The sequence below is a fragment of the Alligator sinensis genome, unplaced genomic scaffold, assembly GCF_000455745.1.
Source record: "Alligator sinensis unplaced genomic scaffold, ASM45574v1 scaffold434_1, whole genome shotgun sequence".
NCBI lineage: Eukaryota > Metazoa > Chordata > Crocodylia > Alligatoridae > Alligator > Alligator sinensis.
The window spans coordinates 669,648-684,855 of record NW_005841994.1 but is presented as its reverse complement, the minus strand read 5'-3'; the positions used below and the strand labels follow the sequence as shown (position 1 = coordinate 684,855).

Sequence of the window (15,208 nt, the reverse complement as noted above, 5' to 3'; positions counted from 1 at the left end):
GGTGCCCTGGAGGGACCTACCTGGGAGCAGCGGTGTCAGGTGTGCAAGGGAACGAGTCGGTGGGAGCCGTGCCGAGCCGGCACAACAAAGTCAATCAGCTCCAGCTCCTTGTGGCTTCATTCAAGTTCGCACCTCCTGGTAACTTTCAGAACAGCTGAAACTTTTAAGTGCATCAGAGAGAGAGAAATAGATTGGCCGGGATCAAGGATTTGTGGAATCCGCGGGGCCCCGGGGAGGGGACACCTCCCTCGCGCCCCTGTAAGCATTTGTTCCCTGTCTTTGTGCTGCTGCAGTGAAGCTGCTCCCGTTCTTCTCTGCTTGACGGGGTCCGGTGGGACACAGCCCCTGCCACCCTAGAGGTGGTGTACTCCCCGCGTTAGCGTGTGAGCAGATAAAACTGTCCCATCTTTTCAGATGGTTCGGGCGCTTTTTCGTCTTGGTGTCAGCTGTGGCATTATAAATGTTGTCGCTGTGGAACAGACACCGTAGTTAATGTGGAGATGGTAGGTCTGGTCTTTATGTAATAATTACTAATATAGTAGCTGCTGTTTACAGATTTCCCAGTTTATAACTACTGTCTTATGGGTATATAGAAGGTCCTTGGAATTTACCTAGCATTTCTAGTTTCTTTTTTAACCTACCCAGGCTTTTAATAGGAACATACCCTCATACAGGATCTGGTTGTGTGGTTGTTTTGTCCAGTTTAAGAATCCCATGCCCTTTTATCTTTGACCAGAATAATTTTACAGGTTATCAGTTAAACAGGGTGGTAAGATGAGGTTCTGTGATTGCGATTTGTTCATGGCCAGTTCATTACTTCTGTGGTAAATAAACAAGTAATAAAGCTGACCTGCTTGTAGCAACACCATATAGTTGACCAGTCCACATATGATGGACTTTTTTATTCAGTCTCCTTAATGAGAATCTGTGTCTACCGTGATTTTTCTGTCCCCCAGGTTTTTTGTCTTGGTGTTGGAACATCAATTAATTCCATTGTCATAGAGACAGTTCTGATTTTTATTCAGTAATAATATTGTCAAGAAACCGATGGTCATTTAGAAACTTTTAAATTCTGAAAACATAGGAGTGGGGGCTATTATGTCTGCATATTACATATTAGCCTGTGCTTTGTATCATCTTTTCCTCTCCTTAACCAGTAATGATTTAAAAATGAAAGAGTATTCAAGTTCTTAATATATATTGGTAGCCAGGATGTTTAGAAATGCTTACTCTTGGAAATGCCATTTGCCTTCTTAATTACCATGTTATGTTGGGTATTTGACACTTGACTCCTAAAAAGTGTTGGGTCTGTTTCCTGTTAAAAATGGTTACACATTATTACCCCATTGAGCAACAGCTTTTGGCTGCTCACTTCACTTTTATTTTGATACTAAGATGTTAAGGCCTCTCCCCTGCAACCTCTTAATGATAACTAAGCATGTGCTTATCATTAAACACTAGAGTGGTTTCATTGAGTGCCCAGGGCTTGTCATGTAGTTAAATGTTAAGCATGTGTTTGGAGGATTGGGCCTAAAATGATTTCTGTTTTCAGATTATTTTTTTTCCAGTTATGGATGGCAATAGCAACTGGATTGTCTGATTGTGAAGTTGTGCAGGGAAAGTAGCAAAGAATGAAAGATATTTCGTGATGCTTGGAACATGGGAAATAAGCTACTTTTAAATGGTCCCTTAGATCATCCTTTTTCTTTTAGCTACACTGAAGCCCTGGGGGGGGGTGGGGTGTATTCTTGGTAACTTGCAAAATTCAGAGTTATGGATGTTTATACTGGGATAAAGTTTACTTCATAATGAAATGCATGTGTTTTATAAACAGCTGGATTAACTACATTCTACTGGAATTTGCGCTTGGGAATGTACTACAGGCCATTGATTTAAAGTCATATTTCTTTTAACATCTCAGAAAAGATTTTTAGTTTTATTGAGAGTGCATTGCTTATAGCCAGTCTTCCTTGTGTGTCTGTGAATCATCCATTCAAAAGGGAAGATTTATATTTCATAGGAAAAGGTTTGTAAAAGTACAAAAATTGGTAGAGCACGTCAGGAATGAGTATCATACCTAAAGCTACAATTTCTTTCCCCTCTATTTTTGCTTTGTTTTTTAAAGAAATTAACTACTCATTTAAGCAAAAAAAACCCCAACACATTACCTTTCAGAAATCTGCACCATATGCCTCTACACTTTCAACAATATAAATAGTAGGTTGCTAAGAATGAAAAACTTGTAATTGTAGTGCATACTTCCTGTGACTTGAAATGTCTTGGGCACAGAAAAGAAATAGAATCCTTCTGGTTGTCTTGTTTAGTTCATCATAGTCCTTGTAACTACATACCAAAGTGCTTTCATTGAATTAGGCAGAGTACGTTTACTTTCTATCCTTATGTGTTTGAGAAGGGGAGGTCTGTTCTGGTTGGTTCAGAAGTCTGGTGTTTAGTAGTCCAAACCTTTCAAAGATTTGGCATTTCAGCTACATTTTAGCGTTGTTGTAATGAGGAAAACTTGTATCATTTATGCTGTATTTAGAATGGTGTTTAGAACTGTTATGACCAGATTTTTTTCAAAAGAGTCTAGTTCCTATTTGGCATGTAAATAAAATGCCCAGATTATAAGAAGTGCTCCAGATACAGCAACTGTTAAATATTCATTTAGCTATATTCTTGAAAGTAATTTTTGAACTGTCTCTTCTAAAAAACGGAACTATTCTGAACTGCTATTTCAATTTCAGGGTTAAGAATGCACTATAGTTTTACAGCCCCAAGTTGGGAGGTGTAATTCATACTTTGCTATTGTTTTCCCAGGGCAAAAAATGTGGTTTTGATGTTGGTACTTTTTAAAATCTGGCCATCCCATTTAAATGTCTAATAGGAGTTATAGTCCTCAGAAATACCTGTGCAGTTATGATTGATCAATTTTTTCATTAGAACTTGAGTGCTCCTAACTTTTAGTCACACCGTGAGCTTTGCTACCATGATAGAAAATGATATACCTAAGTGTTTGAAAAATTGGTGCCTATGTTAGGCTGCTTTGATGTAGTTGAATTATCATCCCCTGCCTGAAAGTAATTGTTTTTCAGTTGATCTTTTAATATAGTTTCTCTTTGAATTCTAAGTACCAGTTCATATTTTTCAAATGTTAAGAAAACTTACCATATTTGACAGACTAAATTAGATTTTCTGGCAGCTGTTAACTAATGAGGGGTTTTTTTTTTCCCTAGAAGGAAAAGGTTTGGTGTATGACATCTTTCACATGGGGGGACGGAGGAAGGGGGGGAAAGGGAAGTTCTCCCCATCTCCTATTCCCCTCTCTCTCAAATACACATACCAATATATGAAAGACTTTGCTTATGATTGTCAAATTAGTAAAGGAATACTGGAATAGAAAACAGTGCTGAAAAACTAATATTTATTTGTATCCAGGAAATTGATTCTGATCTTAAGAGGCATTTTAAGACTGAGTTAGAGGGAAGGGTTTTATGTCTGTCATTGTATGCATATCTTCTAAGTGAAAATGAGAACAGCTTAGAGTCATGGTTGCCAATTGGGTGGGGTGGTATGGTTGTAATGGGAAAATGTGTTCCTTTTCACCTTTATTACTAAGATCCTATCTAAAATATTTTTGTTCTTGTAATATTTGGGAAGGAGAGAGAACCTTAAAATAGCATAGTGTTAGATTTGTGCTTCAATGATAAGTGTACTGAGAATTGCAAAAGCAGTTTTTCTCTTAAATGAGTTGGCCAAAAGCTAAGTTTGCTTACATGACTCCTAGTAACTTGCTAAGATCTGTTAACACTGTTTTTGTAGTGTTTAGGCTTGGTTTTTTTTTCTATTTAGGCAGAACAGCCGCTAAAAATATTTTTCATAAGGAATATCAATTTCATATGTGAGGTAGTAGGAGATACTTATTTAGGCAGATAACTAAGTAGCTGCTAAGTATTTTAGTTTGGAGGAATTGAAACTGCTGATCAGAGGATCAGTGACAGTTCCCAAACATATGCAAAACTGCAGGCTGTGAAGGGATGGACTTGCTTCTAAGGATATTGCCATTATGCCCATCAAATGCAGTGGAAAGCAGAATTCACAGTGATTTTTATTTAATTTTATTTTTGCCCAATGCAGCATATGTTAAACAGTTTTAATTTACTAAAATTTCTGATTGGTAAGTGATTTTTTTTTTTTTAATGTCCTGAGCAGTTATCTGTGCGGAATATATATTGTTCTATTCTTGAATTGGAGGAAAAGGAGTTATTGTGGTTTTATGGTGAATGTCATGCTTAAATCTTGTGTGCTGTGAGACGTGGGTCCTCTGACTTACGTTACAACGGTCTTCTCTTAGCTTTATGGCCCTCTTAAATAGAGCAAGATGCAAGGATATCTCCTTAGTAATAATAAATGAAGCACATTCAATCCTTGGACAGTTTTCAAGGGCTTTGATTGCTTTGGATTAAAAAAACCCATAGAATTGCTCCTTTGTTAGGGATTTGATTCAAATGTAGAATTTTTACATGCAGTAGGTGTTATTTGATGGCGTATAATGTTGAGAACTTACATAAAGTTGTTAATCCATAGTATGTAATTGTGCATCATTTTGAGGGACTCATTGTCTAGCTTGGATGCTAAATTATAATTACCTTTTGTTACTTCTGAACTAGTGAAAACCTTGGAAAAAGTCTCTCTTTGGTAACCAAAAATTAAGGATTTTTATTTTGGGTTTTTACCAACAGTCCTTCACCAGAATTAATTTCATGCATTATTAACTTCCTTAAATATATGGAGTCCTTCTCCCTTTTTAAAAGGTTAATTTCCACCATAATGAAATGTAGATGCATGCTTCTGGGGATTTCTTTGGGAAAAGTATATATTTGTTTGGACCCCCTTGTTTGTTTGTTTCTTTTTATAATAACTAATCATAGCCAGATAACATTCACTTGCCTGTGTAAGTCTCCTTCTATGTAGCTTCTTTAGCTTGATAAGCTAATTGATGGAGTGAAATATTCATATTAATAAAAATATGTGCAGGCAAACTGGAAAAGTTAATGTTACACAGCTTATTTCTGGCCTACAATGTTTCCATGACTTACATTGTTTAAAAGGAACAGTATTGAAGTGTTGGCATTCATTTGAATTGGTTACTGCTGGCATTTGTCAGACTCTTTGCCAATGTTGTTAGTCTGGTGACCTGTTCAAGGAATATGTATAATTTTAGACTGTAAGGCATATAACCATGGAGACCCTTTTACTTTTAGACATACCTTGTAACATGAGCCATGGTATTGTTTACTGGAATAGTCTGAATATTTGTAGGGGAATGAACATAACTAACAAAATAATTTTCTCTCCCTAAAGGGCATACTTTAATTTAATAAAAGGAGGGGAAGAGAAAAAGGTCTAACTTTCAACTGTGTGTGTGCTCAACATCAATTTATACTGCTTCATAAATTATATTGAAGTTCTAATCCAGGAAGATGCTGACTGCCCTCAATACCTAATGATTTAAATAGGAGCTGACTGACTTCTTGGGATTAGCCCCAGTTATAGGGCCAGTTTCTTTGGGGGTAGTGTTATCCTTACCCAGGTATAGTATAGGGCTGTGGCATAGGAAGGAGGTCATTTTGATTGATACAAAACCTCTATTTTCTCAGCTATAACATGAAGCTGGTAAACTGTAAAACATGGAGAACAAATTAAAGTGGACTTATGCATTTGTGTTAATTCATGTAATTCTCTTCATTGGGGAACTGTTACAGAAGGGCCTGCAAAATGAAACAGGCCTGCCTCTATCCTCCTGTGGTCTTCCCTTATCTTACCTTTCTGACTTTAAGAGTTAATCCTGATGTAGCCATGTGTAAATAGAAGGAGGTATCAGACCTAATTTTTTTTTAGTATTTATGAATAGGATGCGTCTTTTTTGAGTTAATAAATGTCAAGTTCTGTAGCAGTTGAAAATGCAGTAATGTTACCACTAACAGGTAATTTAGATTCACAGATTCATAGATGTTAGAGTCGGAAGGGACCTCAATAGATCATCGAGTCTGACCCCCTGCGTAAGCAGGAAAGAGGGATGGCTATAGATAAACCAACCTCCTCTTGAAGACCCCCAGGGTAGGGGAGAGCACCACCTCCCTTGGGAGCCCGTTCCAGACCCTGGCCACTCGAACTGTGAAGAAGTTCTTCCTAATGTCCAATCTAAATCTGCTCTCTGCTAGCTTGTGGCCATTATTTCTTGTAACTCCTGGGGGCGCCTTGGTGAATAAAACCTCACCAATTCCCTGCTGTGTCCCCGTGATGAACTTATAGGCAGCCACAAGGTCGCCTCTCAACCTTCTCTTGCGGAGGCTGAATAGATCCAGTTTCTCTAGTCTCTCCTCGTAGGGCTTGGTCTGTAGGCCCTTGACCATACGAGTGGCCCTTCTCTGAACCCTCTCCAGGTTATCCGCATCCCTCTTGAAGTGCGGCGCCCAGAATTGCACGCAGTACTCCAACTGCGGTCTGACCAGCGCCCGATAGAGGGGAAGTATCACCTCCTTGGACCTATTCGTCATGCATCTGCTGATGCACGATAAAGTGCCATTGGCTTTTTTGATGGCTTCGTCACACTGCCGACTCATGTTCATCTTGGAGTCCACTAGGACTCCAAGATCCCTTTCCACTTCCGTGCCACCTTTCCACTTCCGTTCCATTTAAAAAAACTCAGTATAAAGTACCCATCCAGCTAAACAAAATGCATCTACCTGAAACATGGTCATGTCCATTTGGTGTCTAATACTACGCAGAAATCAGTTGATTGGCTGAATTTAATAATTCAGTATCCAGAGCTTCCCATTCTAACTGGATAATCATGGTTAGATTCTGTAGCTTAGTTCAGGTTGTAAAACTTTTCTGTATATGTGTTTATACATTTGAAACAATGATCCCCCAGTACATGCAACAAGATAGGTATGAAAATAGTGAGATGTACTTTGCACATGCTGTTTAGTTTAAAATTAGTTAAGAAAATAAGCTGAGGGTTTTGTATTTTTCCTGGTTTTATATATAGGTTGTGTTTTCTGACAGGTAGGACAAGAAATATGGAAAAGGTCTCTGTATTTATACGTTCTTAAGGTGTAAGATGGTCTTGTCACTGAAACAATGCAAAAATGCTTTAACAAAAGTACAAATAAGCATGTCTGTGAGCCTATAAATTCTTCAAAAACTGTACTTGGTTGTTACCACTTTTATCTTTCTTATATTTAGTTTTCCTGCCTAAACAACCCCTTCTTCACCCAAAACGAGGGCCTTATGTATACAAATTCAATTTAATTAATGGTCTGTATGAAAGATGGGGGAGGGGGTTATTTTGTCTCATCAAATGTCATTGCAACCTTTACTTAAGCCTTTTAAAAAAGAAAATTCTGAGGGGTCAGAGTTATAGGTGGTCTCTTAAGTGACTTCTGATATAACAGAGAAGTTTAGATGGAGAGGGCCTCGACTAAAAGGCCAGTGAAATATGCAGTTATCCAATCTGAAAGAGATGTAGAACATGGAAGGGGGGGGAGGGGGACACATAACAAGAGTATACACAGTATTATAAAGTGGCAAAATTTTACTGTAGATGAATTCTATTACAGATGATTGCAAACCTCATACCTGTGTTGTAATATGATAATAAGGTGACACTTTCATTCTCATCTTATTTTTTCAGTTGCTTTTTATTTCCCCTGCTTTTTTGTTGAAATATTTCATTCTAGGTTTGAAGTATTTTGTTTTCTTGTCTGTGTGAGGTATAATAAATATCTTTTTGGTTCTGGGAAGTACCTAAATGTGGACACTTTCCATTGCTGAGAAAAAAATACTAGTTGCTTTTTTTCCCTTTACTTAAGATACAGTTTTCTTTTAAAACTTGACATAACGTAGAATGAAGAATCCATACTTTGCTGTATTTAGGAGGTGATTGGGGAAAGTTGTTTTGAAGTGACAAAGTAACTGGGTTTTTTTGAGAAATGTTTTAAGCATGCAAATTGTGTTTTTTATTTTCTCAAAATCTGAAATGCGCCATACATGCTGTATATGTTCATTCTTAAGATATTCCTTCTCTGCTCTTTCTCAGTTGAAGGGGTTGAAACCCATTTGCCAGAACTTAGGTTGCTGGTACTGCCAGAGTCATGTTTGACTGAGGCTCAGCCTATTAGCTGTTCTCCATATCTCAGTTGTGGCCTCTCTCACTCCATTATAAGAGGAGATCTTTCAAACTACTCTGCCACCTATATACTCATGGTATGCATATCCCTAATTTTGTCCCTAGTGGTTAGCCTTCTGCATCTAAACAAAAATCACTTGACATGTTCATCATCACTAAGTTTAGTAGTTGAAGCAGTCTTATTGTGACCCTTCCTTTTTTGATGTGAAAAGACACGTTGGAACGCTTTCATAGATTGATCTTGCCTAATGGTAGTGTTTGGACTGTTTTTGCTTAATATTTAACTTGCAGTTGTACTGAGATTTTGAAATCTCATAAATGAAGCAGTTGCATGGGAGAATTCCAAGGAGAAAACAAACTAAAAGGAGACTTAAGCCAATAATGCTTTTTTCTAATAGCACACATTTTAAGTGTATACATATAAGATTTCTGTTCTTTGTCAGCTCTTCTCCCTGTGTTGATAATGCATAACAATAGCATATTCCATTGCAGGCCCACAATATTGAATGGGACTAGGTATTTATTAGAGTATTTATTATTTACTAGCAAAGAGCAAAAAGAAAGGAATTGCTTCTTTCTTAAAATCGGATGTATGCCTATGTAGTATCAAGTAAGGTGCAAGTATATACAGGTAAGTATAAAATATATTTTGTGTTGTCCCCTCCCCGCCAGCTTGCCAAATCAGTGTGGCTGAGGAGGGGATGCTTATGTAACCAGTGATGTTTATGTATCAGAACAATTGCTGAAGATTAATATATTAGTTCTAGCTAAATCAAGGAGCCTGTATTTACATCCTGAGATACAGAATCTGCCCCAAGTGACCACAACGGGGAGTGTCAGGTGAAGTACGTGCTCCCTCATCACAGTTTCAAGTTTGCCCTGTGTAATATGGCTGTTCACTGAGATGTGTGTAGTGTGGCAGTAATACGTTATTGCAGTTTTGAGCATAAATTTACTATCGGCTTAGGTCCTGCTTGTGTGAAGGTTTTATTACTTTAGGCATGGGAGTAGTTCTGTTGACTTAGTTAAGAACATTGCAAATGTTTGCAGGATCAGAGCTATATTTTTCCCCCTCCCACATGCTAACATTTTTAGTACGTTTTGTGGGGGAGGAGTAAAGCAAAAGCTAAATCAGACCTACTGCCCCTTTTTGGAATTGGCAGATTTTCTGTGGATCTCCTATATGGCATCACTTTTTTTTTTCTGCTGTAAATTGGTACGGCAGTAAGCCAAACAGGAAGCTATGGTTTGTGCGTGGAATTTGGATGCTGGTTTTGCAGTAAGTTCCTATATTTCTTGGCTCAAGCCATTGGAACACATGGCCCTTCATGGTTACTGTATGTATGTTATACAACGTATATGTATGTTTTAGAGCAAGGTTTTCATTTTGTAGCAAGTGTTTACAGAACGATCTGATAGCAGGTATTGCGAATAATTTACTTGATTGTTAAGTTATGTTGATGGAGATGGATGCTTCAGTACTTTGTGTGAGATGGGGAGAGCAAAAATCTTAATTATGCAGGAAAGTTGTATGTCAAAAGTCTGTTACAGTAATATTCAAATTTATGATGAAAATGTAGCACAATAGGGTAAGATCCAAAGTATCAACATATAAGTAAATGTGGAAAAAATATTGTCCATTGTTTTTTGTCCTAACCCCCCACCCCTGGCCACTATTGCCTAGTAGAGCTATTTGGGGAAAAAATGGGGGGGAAAATCCATGGAAAATATTTTCTTTTTTTGTTTGTTTTTTATACTCTCTTATACCTGTATTATCCTCCCACGTGTTACATGGTAGGGAAAACATTTTAATTGTGCATAAATATGTGCAGGAGCATGTCTCTTGTATAGGGTGTATTGATTCTTAGAAGGAAAGAGGAAATGTTATTAAAGGTCATTTTGAAGATGCTTCTTGTTTCAGATATACTTACAGGGATACTCTTAATCATGTTGTAATATAACATGAGGATTCTTGGTTTCCATCATAAGTCTTGTGGGCCTTAATTCAAAGGATGGTAAGCTTGTTGGAGGCAGTACATCATAGAAACTACAGGATCAACTAGTTAGATTTTTTTTCCTAAAGAGATTTTTATTTTTTGGTCTCAGAGTAGCAGATTAAAAACAAACAAACAAACATGAAAATGTAGCTCACAGATGTTCCCTGGCTCAGGGTTTCATATACGGTTCTGGGTTCAATGGACTTCTCTCAGGCAAAATTTATTTTTTCCTGCAGCAGCTGCTTTTATGCAGCACCTACACTAACCAGTGTTTCTGTTAACTCATCATTGCCAGGGACAAGGGTAGGCTCTTTTGAAAGCAATTGTATTTAGGATCTGGTCTTCTCCTATATGAAATAATTTTTTACTGTCTGTTCAGATGTGCTATTAAAAGCATGAGACTAGCATCCTGGCCCATTAAAGTGTTCTCAGATACTGAAGGTAGATCTTATGAGGAAAGGCTGGTTCAGGAATTGTAGATCATCCGTGGAATAAGAAGTATTTCATAAAATAGCATTTACTTTTTTTCAATACCAGCAGATTACAACAACACTTTTTTATATGATTCCTTTTTGTTTTTTCATTTGTAGATATGAAAGAAACCTTGAAAATCTAATCTGGATAAAGCTAAAAATTGCATCTCAGGAGCCTTATTTGCATGAATTACGAGCAGTTCTTTTTAACTGCTCTAAGAACCCACTTCTTTCAGAATTTGGTTTTTATGGCAGGCAGGGAATGAGCCAGCCCCACTACTAGAGTCAGCATCCCCTGATCACTTTTCTATCTGCACAGGTTTTCTGACCTTGTGAGTGTTGTGTAAAGGGTGGTTAGAGCAGGAGACTGAGCCTGCTAATAGTAAGCAGCCATTGTTTAAATACCACTAAATGTGTTATCCTAATCTGTTTTATATATTGTTCTATTTTGCACACTATTGGCCTTGTTATGGAGGAAGGCTGACTCCATGTTTGGGGCTCTAGCCTAGGATTTGAGAGACATTAATTTTCCCTGTTATAGTACAGATTTGCTATAGTGTCTCCAGGTTTGTTGTCCATTTTTAATGTCCTACCTCACTGAGGTGCTGTGAGGATAGACACATTTGTGACTGAGGCACTCTGAGGCACTACAGTAGTGGGGACAATTGAAGTATTGTATTTGGATAGAAGTCAAAGGTTGCTGCTGTTGTATTGTTGTTGTAGGTATTCATAAATAGAGACTATCCAGTAGGAATATTAATCTTCTTCCTCCAGCTGTAGTTTGTCAACCAGAATGACACATCAACAGTAAATTGTATTCTGGTCATTTAATGAGGGAGGGTTCAACAGGAAATTCTTAAAATGAAAGGAGTTAATCTTAAATATTCACTTTCTATTGATAATTATATAAAGTAGGCGATTTGGTTAAAAAAATAATAATTTGTGGCATTTTTTTTTCCTTTTTAATTGGGGCTGGTGGCTTTTTTGCAAAATTGAGCTTTGCTTTTTACTACAAGTGTTCTAGTATTTTAGAATCCTGATGGCACCCATTTTTAACTGGAAATCTGCTGCTGTGATTTTGCGCACACACATGCACCCACACACGCACCATATATTCCTTCAACTGTAACGGGCTATTTCAAATTAAATTTGTTTTTCTAAAAATGGCAAGCATGTTGAACTCAAGTAAGAAGAAAATAAGTGAAAACCTCCACCCTACAGGTTGCATCCTTGTAAATGTGTCTAATTTGATATTTTGTTCTTTTACTTGGAAGTCAGAGAACTTGGGTACATCTTATTCAAAGAAATAGAGGCGTGGAGTGTTAAAATATAATAACAAACTGAATAATGGTCCATTGGGGGCAGGGGGCACATCACTTATCTACCCAACATTCTAGTATTTGGACACTGTCACTTCATTCCAGAATGACTCTTCAGAAAATCATGATATCTGAATGCTCCCTGGGACAAGTGAATACATTTTTAGTCTCTGACTTTATGTTCCTGATACAGGTTTATTTTGAACAGATGGTCATGGTGAGAAACTCACTTACCATGGTGTGTTTGGAGCTGGAATGGAAGGTAGCATAAAGCATGGAATAGAGACCACTTAAAGAAGCATGTATTAGAAAATCCTATTTTGTGCTGTAATTTTGTAAAAGCATCTTCTTGCTCCAAAGGGAATGGTTGCAGTAGTCCAACATTACATAGCTGTTCCAAATGATTTACACAGTCTAAAGTGTGAAGAAAAAAAGCCACTGGATTCAATTCTGCAGTCACTGTGACTTCAATTCTGCAGTCTGTGACTTCAGGTGGAATTTTTTTGTATCACATTCTATTCAGTTTGCACCTTTTAATTTGCTGATTGGTTATGACATGACAAAATAGGATCAGTACCTTCTCTGCTCATGAGATCATTGCCAGCACTAAGTGAAGTATAATAAAAGTATGGGCTCTGTATCTTGAGCAAATGTTACAAAAGGGTTTTTCGTTTCCTGGCTGCTCCTGTTGAAGGAAGGGATTTGGAATAAATTTAATCCAAGTATGCAAAGGTGGCAAAACAGTGCTATTTGGATGTTTATATTACACACATGCCATTAACCCAGTGTAGTGACTAAAAGAGATTAGGGAAGAAAGTAAGTAAACACTTAAAAAAATTGGAAGAATGGCCACCTTGCCTTCAGCATCAGGCCAAAGATAAGCCTGGGGTTGGGCGCTTGTGGGCCCGCACTGTTCATGGTGGTGTATTTGGTGTTGCCCTTTGACAAGGGCAGAGGGGAGGTGGGAGGAGCATTGTTATCTGTTAAATGATCTGTTTTTTGGTGTGTTGGGGGTGGGGATTTTTTGTTTTTGAGAAGGGACAGTCACAACCCCTCTAGGAAAAAGGGGGTCTTCAGGGGAATGTTGGAGGAGGAGGGCTGAGGCAAAGGCTCCCTTGTGTTGCAGGCAGAAGAGTGGAAGTAGGTCTGCAAAAGGGAGAGGTGGGAAAATGGAAAGAATGTTTCTGTCTGCACAGAACCCATATGCGAATGGAGGTTTGGGAACGTGGGGAGGCATGGTTGGAACAGGGAATGGGGAAGGAGTGGGGAAGCATGGTTGGAACAGGGAATGAGAGGCAGGGAAGTGGGAGTAGGTGCTGTGGGATAAAGTACTTAAGGTTTTGGTGTATTGTTTGGGAAGTCAGGTTTTGCTTCATACCTTGTGGGTTTTAATGCAAGCTGCTCTGAACCTTCTTTAGATAGGCCAGCATATGAATCAAATAAATTAATGAAGAAGAGCTAGTGCATTGCATGTAACTGAAATGTAGTAGCATTTGGAAGTGGCAGTGACACCAGGCTTGTTTAGAGACCTGTCAAGTATGACTTTTTCTTTTTTTAAGGCTGGTGCCAAAATTAGTTACATTTTGGAGAGGCCAGGGATTTTTATTTTTTACATGTAAAAATGAAACACATGCTTTTACTTTTCAGCACATTTTGAATGCAACTTAAGTAGCTGTTTGTTTTTAAAAATTTCTCATAGGTGTGGCTGGAGATGGAATTGCATTTCAGGCCCTCTCCCCTTTTTCGTTTGCTTCTGCTGTCTCATGTAGAGAGAGAATTTTTCTTCCCCCAAAGGAAAACATGGGTCGTCTTTGGTTTTGCTTTTAATCTTTGATATGCAGTTCTGAGCCTTTTGGGTAGCGCAGGGTAGAAATCTACTAAATAAAAAAATATCAGGAATGTTAAATCTACTCTTTCCTGTTTTGCTGTAATTCAGTATATTTGACTCAGTCCTCCAAGGGAGGAATGATTTGAACCCAGAGTGGCAGGAATGTTGCCATATCTCTCAGGCAAATAGTGAATGCTGGTTAATTTGCCAACAGGATAATTCGGCACTGTGGTTTAATTCATAATTTTTCCAGTTCATACTAGTGCATCTCCTTCTGTGGTTTAACTCCTTTTATTAACTCCTAATAATTGTTCACTACTGCATGGTTTACCATCACTTGCACTGCCCTTGGGATGTTAAATTAGTCACGGTTTACAGGCAGTCCTCAACTTATGACTTTTCAACTAAAGAGGAACGGCACTTACAACCTTTATAAATTTACACCTTGTTTCGAGGTTCCTATGCCGGTTTCAACTTCTATGACACTGGGCACAGCTGGCTCCAACTGGTAAGTCTGTAGTGGTGGGGGGCGGGACAGATCAATGCCCCCACAGCAAGGGAGGGTTTGGGACAGGGTCTGGGCAAGTGTTGACCAGCCGGGGTGTAGGGAGGGGGTTGGGCGGCTCCTGCTGCTGCATCTCGCTTGTCTGGAGGCAGTGTAGTGGCTCTGTCCTGTGCCCCTCCTGCCCCGGCCTGGCTGGGCAAGCAATGGGAAGGCATAGCCCCTGCTCCCAGTGCTGCCTGTCCAGAGTGCAGCCTTGGCCCCGCCCACCCCATGCAGATGATGTTGCCTCCCTTCGCCCTGGCTAGGCAGCGCTTGGCGCAGCCCCAATTCCTCCCTTGCTGCAGGGGGTTTGATTTGCCTTGCCACACCCCTTCCCTCTCCCCACCACAACAGACTTACCAGCCCAGTGTAGTAAAGGAGCCAATCCCCCATTGATAACATTGTTGCTATGGGAAAATTGGTTCCGACTTACGACATTCCAACTTAAGATGCAGTTTTCAAGAACCAATTGTGTTGTAAGTCTGAGGACTGCCTGTACTGTATGTTGAAGTATGTGCATGCACACAAACTTGCATCTCTCAACTCTTATACAAAATTTGGTTCCCCTCTTGAACAGTCAATCTTCATCTGATCAATATCTATGGTATAATAAGCCCTACTAGTTCTTCTTTTATCCATAATGTTTTCCAGGTAGTTTTACCATGTAATATGACCAGAACAAAAAGGTATGCCTTCTCTTTATGTTGTGAAGAAGCAAAATAAAAAAGGACAAAGAGCCTGTGGACCCCTCCCCTGCTCCTCCCTCCCCCACATTTTGTGGATAATTATTTTAGCATAGTGTGTGTATACACACACACACACACACACACACACACACACACACACACACACACAC

The 15,208-nt window shown here is 38.8% G+C and overlaps 1 protein-coding gene across 1 annotated transcript in view; it reads left to right on the top strand.

Annotated features, from left to right (window-relative positions):
* The first annotated feature begins 28 nt into the window (after positions 1-28).
* RNF38 (ring finger protein 38) overlaps positions 29-15,208 on the top strand; it is a 241,010-nt gene continuing 225,830 nt past the window's right edge. Inside the window, exon 1 of the mRNA XM_025201434.1 lies at positions 29-138. The gene's annotated coding sequence lies outside the window, so the exon portion shown is untranslated. The remainder of the gene's footprint in view (positions 139-15,208) is intronic.